Source organism: Pholcus phalangioides, unplaced genomic scaffold (assembly GCF_987345545.1).
Source record: "Pholcus phalangioides strain wild (caught in Gottingen) unplaced genomic scaffold, Ppha-v1.0 ptg000015l_1, whole genome shotgun sequence".
Taxonomy (NCBI): domain Eukaryota; kingdom Metazoa; phylum Arthropoda; class Arachnida; order Araneae; family Pholcidae; genus Pholcus; species Pholcus phalangioides.
In genome coordinates this window covers 44715035-44731453 of record NW_028301608.1, presented here as the reverse complement: position 1 = coordinate 44731453, position 16419 = coordinate 44715035, and the positions used below count along the sequence as shown (strand labels likewise).

The 16419-nt window shown below is 36.5% G+C and overlaps 1 protein-coding gene across 1 annotated transcript in view; it reads right to left on the bottom strand.

The window, feature by feature from the left end:
• The window catches only part of LOC149076088 (uncharacterized), a 168734-nt gene that overhangs the window by 21308 nt on the left and 131007 nt on the right, over positions 1-16419 (bottom strand). The gene's annotated exons all lie outside the window — the stretch shown is intronic.

Here is a 16419-nt window from a genome sequence, read left to right as displayed (position 1 = left end):
GCAAACAAACGTGAATGTAAAGGATTATACGACGATGCATTAGCATACGACATTACGTTAATTTTTCTCAGTTAAGAAGTCATACAAATACATTTTTTTTATTGGACGAAGGATCGAAAGGGTATTCTCAGATCCATAAGCAAATGAAAGGTAGAACTTCATCAATTTTTCATTAGGGATGAAACCAAACAAAGAATAAGTATCGATAGTCGAAGTGAGAAGGTACGTGGTTACATATATATGTGTGAATGTATATATTCACACATAAATACACATTCAAACACGGACACAAAAGAAAAAAAAAAACATTCGAAAACAAAACAGCAAAAGTAATTATAAACAAACCTCATACGCCACTGAACTGGATAATGACATCACGAATCAGCAGTTTCTCTCGATTAATTGGTCGTGTTTTAAGCCGTTTTGAGCTAATTCGCTTAATTATTGTTTGCTTCACCAAAGCATGGTTACAGGCTTACCGCAGTGAGAGGGAAAACGGGAGAAAAAAAAAACAACATCAAAAATATCCTCTAGCAGAAGAGGATTTTCACTGGAATTCTAGAAAATAGAGAGAGAGAGACAACGAGTGCGAAATGTATTTGGAGATAACAATTCCAAACGGAAGAATCCTTTATTATTAGAAGAAAAGATAATTCGCAGGAATCTGGTTATCAGTGACTGACGGTAGTTGGTGTATGTGGCAGACTAAACTCGAATTTACGAGGGTTTTCTCCGAGAATGTCAAGCTTAAATTCTGATAAGGCTCATAAGATGTGTACCTAATATATCCGGTCTCTCCTCAATTATCTTTAATTTACCAGAAGCATTCCGATGAATAATATATATATATTTTTTTCGAATTCGGAGATGTTATCTTACTCAGAATATATCCGAGACTCTCCCGTTTAAAGACAGTCGTATGAAGTTTTGGGGGTGTTAGTGACAGAACAAGAGACACATGAGAAAATTTTTGATATTTTTCTTCCGCGTTGTTTTCAAATCATAGGATTTTCGATACTTTATTTACACTTAATATAGCAGTGATTAAGAAGAACAAGTAATGTCGGATTAAACAAGTTAAATTATACTAGCATATACTCAATTCTAATGATATATATACGCATTCTTTTTAGAATTTTTCACCAGTTTGAACTTCGGTCTGAATAAAAAAAAAAACAAAAAAACTAAAATGAAAAAATAAAATACAATTCTACACATTTATTCGCAATATTATGGGGGGTTATGAAAAATTCTTTTCAGGACTACGAACTTCGTACATTTTCAAGAGCCGTGTTATTGGCAGTTGAAGGGGAAAAGTAATGGAGAAATAGTTACATTACTCAAGAGGATTATACCTTTTGTTAGAGGTTTAAACAACGTTAAGTTAAAGGGTTTATCGAAATTATATGAGTGTGTACGACAGCAGTATAGCCCGATAAGAAAGGAAGAGAGAAATAGCAAGTTTATGTGCAATATCATTTTCTAAACGCACTGGAAATGAATGTACGAGAAATTCAAATCCGATTATTACTCTTATTTTTCGATTTCCAGCGTGTTTAGTAAAAAGTATTAAACACATAACTAGATAGCGATAAAAGATAAACTGATACCACGAAAGTAGATTTCGGGATCTGAATTAATTTTTCGTGGTTAGAGAGTAATTTTTATTAGGGTGTTCTCCTGTGTGTTTCTGTCTTTTTTCTTTTTTTAGTCTCATTTTTTAGTGAATTTTAAAATCAATACTCTTGCATTGTTCATAATTTGTCGTGTGGGTTGAAAACAAAAGCATAATCATAATAGATTTTTCCATATTTTTGGATTTCATTTCCAGTGTAATACATAAAGGTCCAAACACAGTATTTAGATAAGGAGTGAATATAAGGGATGTCTTGTAAGTCCTGTTTCGGCATTTTTTTTTCGTCAACCATTCGTCGTAGAACAGTAGGTCCAGTTTATAAAATGCTCAAAATGTGTTCAAAAACCACCCTGTACTGGTTTCCAGAGCGAAAATGCAGTGTGTTATAAAACAAAAGCAAAAAAATCCACGTTTTAATTACTTACCCTTTTATTGTCCTCTAACTTCCAATTATAAATGAGAAAAAAAATCTCGTGTTTCCAAATCTAACATACGCTGAGATATTTGAATTCAAGAATTAGAGGATATGATCGAAGTGTTCAAAATTTTCAATGGGATGGATAGGATGGACCATGAACTTTTAGTACACCGCCAATCAACTGCTTTTACAAGGGGACACCAGTATCGATTGGTGAGGGACAATGCAAGGTTATAGTGTCGCAGGGAATTTTTCTCTAATAGGGTTGTTAATAAATGGAACAGCTTACCCCCGGAGGTAGTAAATTGTAACACAATTGACACGTTTAAAAAGAAATACGATAAACATGTTGGGGTAAATCGAGAAGCTATCCATTCTTAGAATAAGACAACCATAAGTATTCTTTATGGGCATTGTATGATATTTTATCATGTGTATATATTGTTTATAATTTGTGTTAATTGCATTTTTAATGGGGTTGCTGTATTTTTGAAACATATGTCATCCATATTTTTATGGGCATCTTTTTATCAGCCACCTCGTTGGGCATTTTGCCTGTTGTGGCGTTGTATTTGTATTTGTATTTGTATTTGTATAAGAATCGCAATGAATGAATGAACGAACGCCAGAACTTTGCCACTGGACTTATCCCGTTGCCGATATGTCTTCCAGCCCAGCTTCGTGGCAGAGTCTCGAACACTTTAGTTTGTGTGAAAAAAGGAAAAAACAACATACAAAATTGTTACAACATATTTTCCCCGGACAATTGGGTCACACACAAAAATGAGAAGTAATTGAAATTTTCGCGAATTTTCCAGGTAGGACCTCAGAAAAATCAATTGTCCCTGGGGCCCACGATGCTCTTAAGCAGGCCCTGCACATAGTACACGAATTTGTTTAACAAGTTCCTTATAATTGAATGCGTTCATTTATTTAAGATTCAAGACGTAGGAAACAAATTATTCAAAAACAATATTACCGAAAGTGTGGACACTAGAAAAAGAATACCAAAAACATATTCAAAATCAAACGTCCAAAAAATTCCTGTCTTATGAATTCAATTAGCATATTTGCTAAGACACTCATTCTTAGAAATTGCGGTCTGAAAAATAGGATGTGTCATTTACTGCACTATTGAGTGTTTCATCGATGTCATCGTAAAAGACGTGTACAACAAGAAGGGTATCGGCAAATATGGTGAAAGTATGTATTCTACTTTCCAAAAACGTATATATAAATTATCCAATGGCGTAGTAAGGAAAGTACCAAGGTCGCATTTTACTGGCGAACCGTTGATGCTAGAGGTATACTTCCACTTAGAAAAAGTTTCCAATTAGCGTGTACTACTCAGATATGTAGATATGTCATTCATGTGGCAATGGGTTGTACAGTTTTCAAACAAAAACATTAACTTTTATATATTTTATGTATATTTAAATATTGACATCCATTATGGACATATATATTCTCAGTCACCTCGTTGGGTATTTTGTGGCCACTAATTTGTATTTATATTTATACGAGCACCCTATCCTCAAAACCCGATAAGAAAGTTGTGACCAACAAAAAAAACAGGTTTCTGAGTGCGATATTCGCTGAAGTATTTGAATTCAAAAATTATAGAGGAAAATTACAAAAAAGGAAAACTAACGGAAAACGCTTCTTTTTTTCTCTCGTTTATGCTCCCCCCCCCCCAATTCTTTTCGATTTTTGAATTCAAATATCTTTGCGAATATTGCACTTAGAAACGTGAAAGTATTTTGTTGGTCTCAGGAGAGATATTACAGCGGAATTCTGTTGGGGTTTTGAGGGCAGGGTCTCCTTATAAAACGTTAGTTTTTGTATTTTAATAACTATTCAACATCTTCCAATATAAATGGCGTATCTCAGGTTTGCCCGTTATTTGGGTACCTTTTTTATTAGAAGCATTCCTCTAGAATCAACGGTTCCTCAGTAAAATGTGACCTAGTGACGTTTCTTACTATCCTATGTATAATATTGATTTTCTGTTTTCTCTGTTCAAATCTACACAATTTTAGGCCGAACTTTGAAAAATTTTGCGTTAGGACCAAACAGGACCCCGCTTAAACGATAGGCTACTTTAAAAGTTCATCATAGCTGAGTAAATGCCCAAAATGGGTAAAAAAACTGGGAAGAATGGTAATATTGGGCTTAATGACTTTTGGCGTGTTAACTTTGATTTTCGTGGTTTCCAAGCATGTTTATCCCTCTATAATGGTTTGTTACATCTCCTATACCCCAGTTTACAGCGAAAAACAGGGTGGCACCGAGTATTGCAGCTAGTTGTATTTTAATTCTAATTTAATTCTATTTGAGAAATAACCGTACTCAGTGGTGGTTCAGAAACTAATAAATTTTTGTAATAAGATTTAATTTCAATTGCATGTTGAGATACTTGCAGTTATTTCCCAATCATTTTCAAACTCCGCTTTTCAACTCAAATAAATCATGAAGTGTTGGTTATAGGTACGACGGTTATAGATTCATACTCCATTCAGAAACATGTATAAACAAATAACATGTTCATTTTAGATAGGTAATTTATTTCACAAGGAACCGTATGAGTACAGTGACACAAAACTTAATTGTTATACGGTCCCCTATCCCCTTACTTCCAATTAGAAAGCTGATGCCACGACTCAAATGAGCTCATCAAAAATATTACTTATTTCTCAGCAATGTTAGTTGAGATGTTTGAAGGAAACAGATATTTCCTGAATTTTATGCCGAGTTGAACTCGGAAAGAAAAGTCCTCTGGTCTCCACTGGGACCAGACCCTCTTGCATTCCGGGCAAGCATGCTTCCGAGTCCACGTCGGTATAAAATCCAGGAAATATCTGTTTCCTTGAGATGTTGGGCTGAGAAAAATACCGTCTGTCTCTATCTCTGCCACAACAGCTCTGGGCGTGAGCGGCCATCAATCAATTAATCTATCTCTACCGTCCTACCTGAGTAATATTTGCTACTAATGTCGACAGAGAGGCTACTAATCATCCTCAGGATGATCCTACTAATCATTACCGTGGTGTAGATGGCAGCATGTTGGCTCGGAATGCCAGAGGACCTGGGCTCGAGTCCCGGTGGAGACCAGGTGGCTTTTCTTGCCGAGTTCACCTCGGCATAAGATTCAGAGAATATCTTTCTCTTCGATATGTTGGGCTGAGATATTTGAGTTCTAAAAATGAAGGGTTAGAACAGCATACATTAGTGATAAAGCTCTCTTGGTGTATTTGAATAACATTTTTCAATTGGAAGTATGCGTGTATATTTACCGTTCATGAATTACCCGAACTGAAACGAACTCAAGCTTTAGCCCCGCACATATCCCCTTAACAATCTATTGAAATTTTATTAAAGATCCACTAGGTATTGAAAAATAATAAATCTTCGAAATGTACGGATCTTTGGCTGCAACTGTTTATTTTCCTGCGTTTAATTGATCAAATTAATAGATTTCATTAAATCGTTGACTCTTTTCTATATTCATGAATTCGTATGTATTAATAGACGTCACATAGAACAAGTTAAATTCATTTCCTTACTCAAATCACAAGATTTTTCATTCAGCAGTCGATGAAAACTCATTAAAAATAAGCAAACAACCAAAGATGTTTGAAACTCAAAGAAGCTCATTTTACATCGAGTGAAATAAAAAAAGAAAATTACAAAGAAAAAAAAAACCCATGAGCATGCGCTTTAATATTTGATGTTAATTGCATTTTTCTAAGATCTATCTCAGGTTACGGAAAAAAAATACTCCGCTCATTAGCGGCATCGGGAAAAGAAATTGGGAAATTCATTCAGAGAATATACTGCCAGAATGAAATTGGAGAATTAACAGATTTTTTTTCGTAAAGGCAAGAAAATAAATAAATAATAATAAAATAATGATTTCATTCTTTTTTCGACAGAGCATTTAAAGCATATATTCATAGCAAAATATACTTTCAAATACGATTGTTAAATAAAATATACAAGTATATGTATAAAAATGTTTAAATTTTTTTAAATGTTCATAAGATGAAGTATTTAATTTCTTAATGGAAAAATAATGGGAAATTAATTGATTTAGCGAATTTATCTTATTCCCCCTGTCATTTGATATTCTATTGAAACATATTATTTCTTAAACTGAAACTGAGAAAATACTCGCGAGTACATTCCCGTTTAAACTACGTGATACACACGTGAGTATTTAATTGGGTAAATTCACAATGCTTTCCCATATCTTATCGGTGAACTAAAATATATGTATATAAACTTGAAAGATTGGTTTTCTGTCTCTCTCTCTGTGTGTATATATTCTCTATATAAATCTACAATTTTAGACCGATCTCTGTAAAATTTTGCATATATACCACACAGGACCCGACATGAATGTTAGGTAGAATAAGTCCGTCAGAACTGGGAAAATGCTCGAAATGTGCAAACACAAAAAAAACTGTCGGGCAATAGTGGCTTATATGCCTCAACAACGACTTATGGAACGTTTACATTGTTTGCCAAACAATGCGTTTCAGGCGTGTTTGTTCATTTATAACGTTTAGTAACTTCTTCAGTGCTCCCAGTATATGGAGAAAACCCGATACCTAGTACGGAATATTTTTATTGGTATGTGTATTTATAATAAAAATGGTAAAAGCTATACGGTTGAGATTAAATATCAGCAAAACGCGAGTAAAACAAGGGGAAAAAAGTAGCATCAGCAAAGGGGGAGGGGCATCAGCCATTGTCACACTTCTACAAAATCTTGATTGGGGGAAAATGTATAGATTGAAATTGTGCACGGCACCTGAATTTAAAAGAATAAAAATCCATAAGAAAAATTTCCCCTCCGCCTGTTGTACTAAGAATTAACTTAGTGTAATCGATGTAAATTCCCTTTCATATCGGGAACTGAAAATTTTACCCTTTTTCTTTTTCCCCCACAGCTAAAAAATAAGTGAATATCAAAAAAATTTTAAAAACTCAGAAAATGGCAAAAGTCGAGAATTGCTATCACCCCGTTACAGTAGTGACATTCCTCTCAGTGCTACGGAATAATTTCATTTTTCTACCATAAAACGAGGCTAAAGAAATGTCCGCTGGGGTTTTTATTTTTACCTATTAACTTTTTTCATTTTTCGGCTGAGGGCAATACAAAGATTTGATTTTTTGTGATTTTCTCAATTAATATATCTCTGAAGTGTCACTATTGCAGCTGCTCATCTTGTTATATTTCCACGGTGTCCCATAGATTAATAAATATTTCAAAAATTTTATAAAAATTGAAGAACCTGGTATATTTGAATGTAGTTTGGCAAAAACATTATTCTTACGAAAAGGGGCTTTCTTCAGCAGAAAAAAGGTTAGCAAAATTTGGTTAAAATTTGTTGTTGGTGTTTTTTTTTTTTGTTTTTTTTTTTTATAGAGGGCACTGCACTGAAACAAATCAGAATTTCATGGGAAAAAACATTCCTTCTACCACTTCTGTGTCAAAACGTTAGTAAAGTTTCCGCCGCCATTCATGGTTGAGATGAAACAACTTCACCAATAGTGTTTTATCCAACAATTCCAACATCGTAAAGTAAACCTTATGGAAGTACGTACCAGCAAAATTCTGAAAAAAAACTGTTAATTGCCTTGTATTACATGGGATTCTGATTACTAATCAGCGATTAGCGTATTTCCCCTGAGTGATTTGCTTTCGTGCAGTGCTCTCTATCGACAAAAATTTGAACTAATTTTTTCGGCCGCCCTCAAAAAAAAATATCCGTTTGTGAAAACAATTTTTTTTCCCAAACCAGATTCAAATATATCAACTATTTTTAATTTTTATGAATTTTTACACCATTTACGAATTTATGAGCCCCCACCGTATTTTAGCCTTTTTATTTCTTTCACCTTCAACCGATTAATTAAATCACCCACCCATTCTTAAACACGTAATCTTTAAAAAAAAACCACATCGGCTATGGATATCATCTCAACAATTTTCCCCAATCAGATAAATTGTTTGCATTCAGCAATAATTTCCTCCTAATATATATTTCGTTCCAGAATATATAAGAACTACTATTGCTTAAGTTTAATTTTATCTTGAATGGATGAAACAGATGCACCGATGTCGCACCTACTTCATATAGTTTGGTAATAGATGGGTAAAATTGAATAAGAATATAACATAAGGTCTAATTAAAGTTTTTCACGTTAGTAGTGAAAACCCATGATGAAGGAGATGTAGATCTAAAATTTAAATATTATTTGATCTGGCGCTCTGTATTACTCGTTCACGGTCACGGTCATATAGTTTAGGTATGTATACCCTAAAGTATACATCTGTATACTTCACATATCTATCTATAATTACATACATATCTATCTAAATATATAATTCACAAATATATTTCAATGAGTCTTCCCCCACACACACTGAGTCATCGCGTATGCCCATGTGACTCGTTCCGAGAAATAAGGAACTATAAAAATTGTTCTTTAAAAAAGCAAATATACCTACCATTAAGATCTTAAATCAGTAAGATACGCGACACTAAAATTGAAATAATACATTCCTTAAAGGGAAAAAATATACATTTTTATGGATCTCAAATTATAAACATAACTTGTATTCACTCATTCTATAAATGTTCGTGCATTCATTTTCGGTGGTACCTTAATACTTATGTTTTCTTAGTAGAAGTTATTTTCGAGGTCTATTATTCGGGTCACGAAATTGCGTAACCCTTTGCAACTAAAAGAGCGGAAGAGGACAAGTTTTAAATTTCACAAAATGTAGTGCAGTTCGGTAGAAAACGAGAGCGAAAAAAAATGGAATTTCGGAAGAAGGGAGGTAGGGAGGAGTAAAAATAAATAAATTCCGGTCTTTATTAGTGTTTTCACCCACCCTTTCTCTGACATACACAACCCCAGCCTTCCTTTTTCCCCGAAAACTTATCCAAAAAAGCAAAAATTTTCACGCTGTAACCACCAAGAAAATATTATCTTTAGCAGCGAGGCGGATGGCACAGAATATTCAAAAACTCAATTTGAACTTGTGGCTGCTTAAGAACGCTGTTTCACTCTCTCCATCTCTCTGCCTCCTCTCTCTGTATTGCTCCACATAGCCCGACACATACCATTTTGCTCCTCCGATCTTCTTCTCTACATATGCATGTACACACATACCATCATGATTTCCGCGGAAATTTAAATTCGCATCTCGCGCGGCTTCTCAAGACGTGTAATTTCGTTTAATGGGTTAGAAAATTTATTGGATTCAGCGAAACACACCTGTGGCTTTTTCCTTCGGTCCAAGGAAGTGTTTGGAGGTTGGCTCGGGTGGTGTTTTAAAAGGCGAATTGCTTGTTGTGTAAAAGGGAGGAGGAGGATGAGGAAAATGAAAGAGGAAAGGAAAAGTAGATGTTAAACAGCATCGTTGTTCACAAGTATTCAATCATCCAGATAACGTGCTTATCTCAGTTTCCAGAATCACCCTCAGAAACCTTAGTGGGAAATTGATGTACGAAGATGGAGAGGGCTCTAGAGAGTGGTAATGGTTTAACGTTGCGGAGGGGGTCGGAAAACCTTCATGTATCGATGTAATCGCCTCTCCAGATACTCAGACTAGTACCGTCAACAACAACAGCAACAACGTAGCTGCAAGTTTTCTCTTCAAAGCCCTGATCGCGAGGAAAAATTTTCTTATAAGGTTTTAAAGAATATGTGTTGCATTGACTTAGCATTCGACGGATAAAGTAATTTGTTTAAATCTCACAGGTATAAATATTTTATCTCATTTAAATAGTTCGAGATATAAATCACATCAAAGATTTAAATTTTCTGCCGCGTGAAGTCCAATTAAACTACTTGAAGTGAGGGGAAAAAAAGGTAAACTCATTAATATTCATAGTTTTCATTGCATGGAGGACTAAAGAAAAATCTGTGAAATATTGAGAACACCTAAGGGAATTTAAGACAAAAAATTCTGAATTGGCAATGTTTACCTTTTAGTCTATGATGAATTGGATAATAGTAAGCATCTCTCTCTTCTTTTTAACCAAAAAGTAGATAACAAGTATTTTCTAAAACGATAAGAACTTCCTACTTCTAAAATCTCAATTCCAGTACGAAAGTTCAATAAATAGAGTCAAACTTTGTTATAACGACATAAAAGATTACACGGAATTTTGTCGTTATAACCGAGGTGTTGTTAAGGTGAGGTGTTAACGTTTCTAACACATTTTTTACGGCAAATATAAGCAGGGGCAATCAAATACTGTGCATTCGAAATTGCATAATATTGCTCATAAATAATCCTTGGTGAGAAATGCAGTGTTAAAGCAAGTCAACTCACAGGAAAACGAAAGAGATTAGCAATTATGTGAGAGGAATATTAATAGTCATATTCGTTGTGATACAATTTATATAAACTATACAAATTACTTCCATTCTTCTTTTTACTTTCATTTCCTCTAGTAAGAGTAGGAATTAAACCAAACTTCGGTGAAAAAACGGGACATTTGTATAATAAAAATTTGGAAATAGCAAAATACTGAAAGGTTTTGTATACTGGCTACGTCAATGAGAAAGGTTTACGGAAAATTCACCGCCGGAAAATTCACCGACAACAATTCACCGCCATGCAATTCACCGCTAGGAAAATTCACCGACCAACAATTCACCGCCATGCAATTCACCGCTAGGAAAATTCACCGCTAGGAAAATTCACCGCTAGGAAAATTCACCAACCAACAATTCACCGCCATGCAATTCACCACTAGGAAAATTCACCGACCAACAATTCACCGCCATGCAATTCACCGCTAGGAAAATTCACCGACCAACAATTCACCGACCAACAATTCACCGCCATGCAATTCACCACTAGGAAAATTCACCGACCAACAATTCACCGCCATACAATTCACCGCTAGGAAAATTCACCGACCAACAATTCACCGATATGCAATTCACCGACGACAGTTCGATGCGAGTCAGTTAGCGAGGGAATGAGCGATTGAGTTACTGAGTGAGTGAGTGACCCAGTGAGTGACTGAGTGACCGAGTGAGTAAGTGATTCAGTGAGCGAGTGGGTTACTGATTCAATGAGCGAGTAAGTCAGTCCGTGAGTGAGTGAGCGAGCTGCTAAGTGAGTGAGCGATCTAGTGAGTGAGTGATCTATTGAGTGAGTAAGTGCCATATCCTAAAGATATGGCGGAAAGTTTAAATAATGACTTTATGAGAAGAAATTCAGATGATACGGATTCGGGTTGCTGGATTTTATTCGTTGGTAAAATGAATATTTGCAGTGGCCCTCACAGGGGGATGCCCGATTGGCTTCCGAGTCAGGGGTCTCGTTTCATTTTGGGGGCACTGGATGAATCTCATTCTTTTCTGTCGTTTAACATTGTAGAATTTTCAACAGCGGAAGCCCGAGATAAATCCAGTGTCTGGGTGCCCCACTAAATATCTGCGTATTGGGTCCCCGTTACTGGATGTGGGCCCTGGATTTATTCGTTTTAAAATTGATAAAAATTAAAAATTTTCGTGGACACTCACAGGGGGTATGTCCGACAAGCCTTCAGGTCGGGGCCCCATGGAAAAGTTGACAGGTTTCATTTCGGGTGTCCCTGGATGAATCTCATTGATTTTTGTTGTTTAACATTGTAAAATTTGCAAGACATCGGTAGCCCGAGATAAATACAGTCAGGGCCCCCACTACAATTTAACGAATTGGAGTTTGGGGACCACCATGGGGAAGTTTTCTGGGGTTACTTGATGAATCACATTTGTTTTTTGTTGCTTTATTATTATAAAATTCGCTTCTTCTGTAAGCTGGTGCTTTCACGTGTCCCTTTCCATAGCACTCTGATGAAGCGAAACGAAATAAACAAGATATGTTATGAAGAGAAAAGGGGGGGGGGGGGTTGGCCGCCAAAGGTGGTAGGGGGGCAGATCCCCCTAGTACTGTATATAAAATACCATGTCCTGACTGATTCATCATCGCCGAGCCAAAACCGCTGAAGCTGTAAATATCAAATTTTGTGAATAGTTTTTTTCACGACGTAAAGACTCACTACTCACTAAGAAATGGTTTTTCCATATTCGACAACCTAAGGGCGTCATAAGAGGGGAGGGGGCGGTCAACGTTGAAATCATGCCGAGCCGAAACAGCTGAAGCTATAAATATGACATTAGATCAATATTGTAATATAGACTCATTGAGAAGGGATTTTTCCAAATTCAACCCCCTAAGTGGGATTTCAAAAGTTATATGGAGCAATCAGCACTGAGCCGAAGTCGCTTAAGCCATAAATATGAAATTTAGTTAGTATTATATTTTATAATGTACATACACACTAAGACAGGATTTCTGAAAGTTCATCACCCATGGGGGTTATGAGGTGAGAGTAATTTTGAGATTGCAAAAACACACGAGAGCGAAGCCGCGGATAACAACTGGTAATAAAATATAATGCTTACTAAATTTTATATTTATGGCTTCAGGGATTTCGGCTCAGTGATGATTACTCCATATAACCTTTGAACCCCCCCCCTTTAATAGGGGGGGTTGAATTTTGACATTTGACTTACAGTCTTAGACTTAAAACGAACATTCGATTATGTTGATTTAAATATTCTAACAAATAAAAACACTTCTCAGCAGGCAAATGAGGTAATGTACTATATTGGTTTAAAACATATTACTACAATAGGAAACAAGCTGCCATAATAAATGGTAAAATCAGCACATTTGAAATATAATGAAAAGAGTCCCACAAGGATCGGCCCTTGGGTCATAATTATTTCTAGTTTATATTAATGATTTATGTAAAATTAAGTAGAACGGTAAAATAATTTCATTCGCAGATGACACAAGCCTATATGTTGAAGACGGGGGTGGATTTAGAGCTCGCTATTGGTAGGGGTGATTTTACAACTCTTTAAAAATCTAGTCTAAGCATCGGTGACCACATGTCCTGCATTTTGTCTCGTATTTTCCGTGACAGTTCGGTTTTTTTGTTTTTTCTTCTCCATCCAGACTTTTTGAAAAATGTCACGGTTTTACTCGTTTATAGTCGAAGTTTTCTTGAATTTGTTGTTTAATTTTTTGTTGCAATATTACCATATAGAAGTTCCGAAAATTTCATAAAATATCGCATTTCGTTTGAGGGGAAATCTAAGGAGAGCACCTACATCCAGCAGTGGATTGAAATTGGTTGTTGATGATGCCACACCTATTAAAACCAGTATTTTAAATACAGTTAAACTCGGTTATAACAACATCGAAGATTTCGCGGGATTTCGGCGTTATAACCGAGTCTGGCTGTATTGCTTTCACTTTTAGAATATTGTTCTAGAGCTCTTTTAGTTATTTTCTAACATTTACCGGTGATTATGTATGATCCCCACCTCATATTAGTTCACTACGACGCAGTTCGTTTTGTAGAGGCCATATAATTATGTCCTACTACTGATGCTGGAAAACAAATTAATGAAATAAAGTGAATATAAAGATAAGTTTAATTTTCTCAATCAGCAAAACGGGTAAAAGAAAGCCATAGCCTCATATTGTTTAAAATTATATGCGTGAGTTCAAAAATCGTATGAAATTATCTCGTTTTAAACATCCAATTCTTGGACATAAAACCTCTTGGGTGACAAATAACATTTTCGAAAACTGAAACTCACGGAACCACAGATTCAAAAAACGATATAAAAAATGGCATTCTTTTTGGGCAATGTTAGAGGAGTATTTTAGAAGGATAATTTTCACACAGTTTTCATTACATACATATTTAATTGGTAATTTTCAATCAAAACCTACAATATTTAATTAGTAATATCTGACAAAATTTTCATTCAAAACATACAGTATTTATTTAACAATTTTCGACATGATTTCCTCCCTTACATATTTATAATTAAAGGGTTCCAATCTACTAATCTAGAAAAACAGATAACACGCAAATGTAAGGAAAAACGGGAGAAAAATATTCATTTCTCACAAATATTGATATCATAATTAAAATGATACATTATGAGCTATACCTCTCAAATAGTCTTTAATGTCACATCCTTGATGATACTTATCAACTAAATTCTTTAATCTCTGCGCAGAGTCCCGGTATTTCTTTCTCCTAATGTGATGGTTTTGTCAACTTACAATTTGCTCCATCCGAACTTCGTTCAAACTCTGTTCTCTTTTTATGGCACCGATGAACTTCCATATATCTGGGTGATGAGCAGATAATTGCTGTTGCAACGCTCTATGCCATCCTTCTATAGAATTGTTGGTAAATCGTTACGCGCTCCTTGAAAGCAGTTCCGAATGTCGATGTCAAAGCGCGACGACCACCACGACGAAGAGGACGCCCGATCCAAGTGTCTTCAAATCAACACTTCATCATAAATACGTTTTCGGAACAATCGGATTTTTTAATCATTTGTGACACTACTACGTTAAAAACTAACTAACTAACCAATTCACTCACTCCCTCACTTACCAATTCACTCACTCCCTCACTCACTTACTGACCATTCACTCACTCCCTCACTTACCAATTCACTCACTCCCTCACTTACCAATTCACTCACTCCCTCACTTACCAATTCACTCACTCCCTCACTCACTAACCAATTTACTCGCTGGCTCAACCACTGACTCGATCAACCACTTACTCGGTCACTCAGTCACTACTGGGTCACTCACTCACCCGCTCAATCACTTACTCACTCGGTCACTCAGTCACTACTGGATTGCTCACTCACCCGCTCAATCACTTACTCACTCGGTCACTCAATCACTTACTTACTCGTCACTGGGTCACTCACTCACTCGGTCACTCACTCACTCACTGGGTCACTCAATCACTCGGTCACTCAATCACTTACTTACTCGGTCACTCAGTCACTCATTGGGTCACTCACTCACTGGGTCACTCACTCACTCGGTCACTCAATCACTGACGTACTCGGTCACTCACTCACTCGGTCACTCACTCACTCGGTCACTCAATCACTGACTTACTCGGCCACTCAGTCACTACTGGATTGCTCACTCACCCGCTCAATCACTTACTCACTCGGTCACTCAATCACTTACTTACTCGGTCACTCACTCACTCACTCACTGGGTCACTCAATCACTCGGTCACTCAATCACTCGGTCACTCAATCACTGACTTACTCGGTCACTCAGTCACTCATTGGGTCACTCACTCACTCATTGGGTCACTCACTCACTCGGTCACTCAATCACTGACTTACTCGGTCACTCAGTCACTCACTGGGTCACTCAATCACTTACTTACTCGGTCACTCAGTCACTCACTGGGTCACTCAATCACTTACTTACTCGGTCACTCAGTCACTCAATCACTCGGTCACTCAATCACTTACTTACTCGGTCACTCAGTCACTCACTGGGTCACTCACTCACTCACTGGGTCACTCACTCACTCGGTCACTCAATCACTGACTCGGTCACTGGATCAATCACTCGGTCACTCAATCACTTACTCACTCGGTCGCTCAATCACTGACTCAGTCCCTCAATCACTGACTCGGTCACTCAATCATTGACTCACTCGGTCACTCAGTCATTCACTGGGTCACTCACTCCCTCAGTAACTCAATCGCTCACTCCCTCAGTAACTCAATCGCTCACTCCCTCAGTAACTCAATCGCTCACTCCCTCGCATTGAACTGTTGTCGGTGAATTGCTAGTCGGTGAATTTTCCTAGCGGTGAATTTTCCTAGTGGTGAATTGCATGGCGGTGAATTGCATGGCGGTGAATTGTTGGTCGGTGAATTTTCCTAGCGGTGAATTGTTGGTCGGTGAATTTTCCGGCGGTGAATTGTTGTCGGTGAATTGCTGGCGGTGAATTTTCCGGACACGATGAGAAAGTCAAACATGCAATAAATCTCTATATTTCAACGTTAGGTATGAGTGAACAGGCGAACATTCCCTGGATGTGATGAGCTATAATTTGGATTTCTTGGGGAAATAAATCATTGAAAGGAAAACAAAAGTAAAAATAAAAAAAATCGAAAAACGTACAAATCGGTCGTTATGTCCGAGGTGGTTGCTTTTCATCGACGTTATAAGCAAGATTCATTAGTATTATTTATAATTATTTATATTATCCATGAAGGATCAGTCCGAACAGCCAATTATTGACGTTATAAACAAAGTGTCGTTGCAACCGAAGTTATTATAACCGAGCTTGACTGTATATTTTTTTGTCAAAATGCTGTAAAATACGTATAAATTTCTTTATTTCAACGTTAGACATATAGATGGATAGAACCGCTCACAACTCCGGACTGATGAAAAGCCCCTTACTTTCGTTACCTCAAAAGA